A 5,239-nucleotide genomic window follows, 5' to 3' on the forward strand; every position below is an offset into this window, starting at 1 on the left:
CCTTCGTCGGAAATAACTGACATGGTTTTAATTCAAATTGACATGAATCCCACTGAAACTTTTCGAATCCTGCATGAATTAATCTGAACCAACTCATTTGGTGTCCTAAAGAAACATTTGATAGGTTTTGTGTCACGGGCACGGCTCACGACCGAGTAAAGGACGACACTTGTTTCATTGACCAGGGCGCGCAGCAGCAACGACTTGCATGCATGTGAGCAAAACGGTCAGCCTGTACTTTTGCCGCGTATAATTTGACCAGTTTCCGGTAAGCATTCGGCTTCCGCGTCCATAACCAACCACCACGTATCATCGGTCTAGTCCACGTCGGCTACACTAAAATACACTAAACCTAGCCTAGCTACAACAAAAGCTTCCCTAATTCATACTCCACACACGATGATGGAAGTAGATATGATGATTGTTGAGCGAGCAGAAAACGAAGGAGAAGCCCCAGGACCGAGTCATTGGAATGCATGTGCCTTTGTTGTCTCCAACTGCTAACTTTCCATTCTTTTATCTTGAAGGATTTGGTAGCTTCACTTAATTTGTGCATTCACTTATTTCTGTTATCTTGAAGGATTTGGTAGCTTCACTTAATTTGTCCATTCACTAATTTGTTTTCTCTTGAAGCATTTGGTAGCTTCACTTTATTTGTCCATTCACTAATTTGTTTTATCTTGAAGGATTTGGTAGCTTCACTTTATTTGTCCATTCGCTAATCTACTCCACTTTCTGCGCAGGTACATGCATGCATGCAATTATGCTGGCATTTTGTAGTTTAATTAGCTTTTTTTTAGACGTGTCGTTTAATTAGCTCGGAGCCGGATTTTTGCGCAATTTGTACTACTTCGTTTCGTGGGTCACCGATGGCGGCGGGTCTTTCAAATTGCAATAATTAATTTTGTTTGTTTAAATGGGCCACCCTTGTGGATAAGCAGAGACTGAGACTGTTCTTTGCTATCTCACGAGACTGAAAACTGTCCCTTGCTCCGTAACACTATCAACTCAACGTGCGCTTACAGTGAAGTATATACTTCACGGCTCAAGAAGGTATTTCGGATCAGTCGTTGCCGATGATAAAATTGATGACCGCATGGGTGCGTACATGAAATTGGCAGCAGCAGTAAGAGGCGTTCCTCCCCCTCCGTCGCCCCCAGCACGGACGACCGAGGGGACCCAACCCTCCGCCGCCGGGCCCCTCCTCCTTCCCCCTCTCCCCTCCCCCGACGCCGGTGGTCGGCGCCGGGCTAAGCCCGCACGTGCGATGGCGGCGGCTGAGGCATCGCCCTCTCACTCCGGGCTAGGGATGCACGGGATCCCCGACCTCGAGGATGAGGCCCCAATCTATGGCAGCGGCGCCGATCTGGCCCACGGCGGTCTTCATGAGCGCGGCGGTGTGGCGGCCGGCCGGTTCTTAGGGGCGATCGTGGCGGCAGCCTGGCTATGCGGTGCCTGATCTGGGGCGGAGCCGCGGAGGGTGCTGGATCCAGGGCGGCGGCCCCTAGGCTGCCTCCTCGTCTGGGCGTGGTGGGGCAGGTGGGCTGCCGGGGATCGGATCGGGTGGCCGGTATCTTCCGGCGATTTGGTGTTGCGACGTCAGATCTGGTGGTTCCCCTCCCTCCTGCTGCCTGTCTCGTCGTCCCGGTGGTTTGCGCTGTAGGCTCTTGTGATGGTGTACCTTAGGTCTGGGGGACACCTTGGCTGGTCTGGCTAGCCCAACGGCGGCGGCGTCTATGGGCGTCGCTTTTCTTCATGAAGGCGCAGCTGAGGGCCCAATCTACCCACCCCGATCTCATGCGGGGTGAAAACCTACAATCCTCTTCGGATTTGACGGCAGCGGCGCTTCACGTCATGACCTTCCTGTAGGTGTCGTCAGGGGCCTTGGGGCTCGGTTGGGAGTGCAGAGGAACTGCAGGTGGAGGGGATGGGACCAGTGGCAGGAGGTGGTGTTCGCGAATTGAGGTGCGGCGTTGCATCTGACACGTCGACAACAATGGATCCCATCGGCATGGAGCAGCGGGGTCTCGCTGCTGGGCATGTGTTGATGGACAAGCGCAGGATGACGGTGTTGTCTGGCGTCGTGGTGACGTCGACGACAACTAGACCGGTCAAGGTTGATTCGTCAATACAGCTCTGAAGATGGATTGGTGGCAATTAGCGGCGGCGGCCTCTGAGTGTGCGCCGGACTGGTGGTGCCCCATACCCGGCATGTGGCTTGGTTGGGGCCTCTGGTCTTAGATGTTAGGTTTGGCTGCGAGGTCTGTTTGGTATTAGGTCTAGACTATCAGGATCCCTTCATCAACTGGATACGAGTAACGACAAATGTTGCCTAGACGGTGGCTTCAGTCTTACTGTTGTATTACTTTGTAAAGTGTTTTGTGAATAATTAATAAAATAACTGCATGCATCACCCAGAGCAGACGTCGGGGTTCTTCCTCCTTTAAAAAAAGTTCAGAAAACGATCGATACTGTAGTGACATTCTTTCACTTTCTAGTCTGACGCGTTCTACCAACACATTCACCTACTACGAGAAAATCGACTCGGTCCATTTACTCCATCGACACAACACATTCTCTCTCTCTCTTTCCGTCATCGATTGAGCAGATGGTTAGGACCCGCAAGATCTTATCCGATCGAGGAAGTCTTCTCTGTTGTATAGTTAGCAATGGCGGCTTCAAGAATTTGCAACCAGATATTCATGTATTCATCTTGTCAAAATCATTGTTGTTTTTTAAAAATTGTCACTGTTTTGTCAAAACCAACACTAGTTTGTAAAAAGCATGGGTATTCACGTGAAGGAGTATCATAGTAGTGGAAAAAAAGCCAAAAAAAAAAAAGGAAGCACGTACGGACATGTTAATTAGTTTTCCAGGATAGGCTGGATTGTTCTTCGTATAATAATAACAGTTTTGCTAGAACTCATCTAGATGAGATATAATTTGGTCTCATTTACCTTTTATAGCCATTGGATTTGATGCTATAAGATGCGTGTGTACTGGCGTGGGTTGTATTTGTTCTTGCTTTCAAAGTGAATGAGACCAAATTATATCTCATCTAGATGAGTTCTAGGTACTCCCTATAAATTGTATTTTAGATTTAAGGGTACTATCTGTTTATTTTTGCACTGACCGAGATAGATATTCAAACTTCAAAGATCAACGAGAAGGACAAAAATGCTTAGAGGCTGCGGTAAACCATTCTTCAGAAAAATAATTTGCACTGACCGAGAAAGTACTGTATTCTAAGTGTAGAAACCATCCCTCCATTACAAGATCAGGAAACTATACCGGTGCCTAACTGTTGAAGTAACTAGCAAAATCACTATATCGGATCTATGGGCATAATACCATCGAGATGGCGATTCTGGTCAAAAAGACCACTGCAACAGAGTCGTCATATGCCCTTTGGCCTACAAGCTTCAAATCGAGCCCGCGAGCATACAGAAGTTGGAGACTAGGGGCGTTGATATGGAGCGGCCTCCATCCGCAACTGCTCGTGCGGGAGAGGAGTTTTAGTCCGGCCTCTTTCTCCCGCACGCAGCCCGGTCAATGGAGCTACCGTCCATATGTCCGCCGCTTCCTGCTCTCACCTATTTTGACGGCATGTCGACGAGTGTGTGGGTAGACATGATTACAACTACACTTTCTCGGGTCGGTTTCTGAATTATGATGGACAAGTATTGTTACTTTGATATTTTCACTGCCATGGTATATGTCAACATAATGCTACCATTTTGGAGGAACTAATACACACATGAGACTTCAAGGCCATTGTCTACTGTTTTTTCAAGTCTCAGAATTATTTTTCTACCATGTGGGATGTACATGGCATGTATCCAGTACACATTATTACAGATTCATGCTATGTTTTTTGGTTGTCGGCAAAAATTTATTGAGTTTTTTTTCTTGTTTCGTAGTGTATCATATACACGTTGTGTACTACTAACAAATAACTTGCACATGTTTCAGATCGAATTTCTTGGTACATGATGGTACACAACGAAGCATCATCTTACACACGGAAACTAGTTTTTTTTCCATAATGTAACATTCTGGAACAAAACAAAAATTAGCTAAAACCAGAAAATGTAGGACGTATCTAAAAGCAACGATGGACAGTGGATCCATGCACAGTGCATATGGTAGAATATCATTTCACATCTCTGGTGTACTCACCATTGTATTTTGCCACTACCGGACTAACCCCCTATGCCGACGGCCCGCGGCCATCGGCATAGGCCCTTTGCCGTCGGCCTAGGTCTATGCCGACGGCCACCGTCGACGTACACCCGTCGGCGTAGATAATGTCAGCGTACTTGTGTCAGACTGTTGGCATAGAAATGCCGTCGGCATAGGCATATATGCCGACGGCTTCCATATGGCCGTCGGCATAGATACACCGTCGGCAAAGAATATCATCAGACGGCAACAAACGGCGTCGTCACACACGCTAACCAACCAGTGACTGCCACATGGCACAGGTATGTCGACGGCCTGGCCGTCGCATAGATGAAAATCTATGCCGATGGTCAGGCCATCGGCAAACCTGTGCCACGTGGCAGTCGCTGGACGCTCCTGGCAGCAAGGTATGCCGACGGCCTGACCGTCGGCATACTTGTGCCACGTGGCACTCCCTGGTTTCTCCTGGACATGGCTATGCCGACGGCTAGGCCGTCGGCATAGATCTGTTCTGTTTTTTTATTTGTTCTGTTTTCTCAATTTCCATTCAATTTGACAGCATTTAAATCCATAAAATATGACAGTATCCATATATACACAGAAATAAGACAGATCATCATCTGATACTCAAGATCATCATCAAGTTCATCATCTAAAGATACTCAAGATCATCATCTAAAGATACTCAAGTTCATCATCTAAAGATCATCAACATCATCATCGTCGAAACTTCATGAACATAAGTATTGCAAGACATGGAACATCATCATCGTCATCTAAAGAAACTAAGAAGTACGGAACATGGAAAGTATTGCAACACAAGGAACACATCATCAGCCAAGACTAGGACCATCGTCGTGAGCACCGCCAAGACCAGCACCACTTTGCCAGATCGGAGTGACTGGGGTCGATGAAGCAGGAGTCGAGCCACCGGTCCCCTACATGTTTGAAAAGAGATTGTAAGGGTAATTATGATATGATAGTGTTGAATGAACGAGAGCTAGTTTGTCAGTAGTGTTGAATGTACTAACCGGAGTCTGACTGCCTAGTGTCACCC

The sequence above is a fragment of the Triticum aestivum genome, chromosome 4B (assembly GCF_018294505.1).
Source record: "Triticum aestivum cultivar Chinese Spring chromosome 4B, IWGSC CS RefSeq v2.1, whole genome shotgun sequence".
In the NCBI taxonomy this organism is placed as follows: Eukaryota; Viridiplantae; Streptophyta; class Magnoliopsida; order Poales; family Poaceae; genus Triticum; species Triticum aestivum.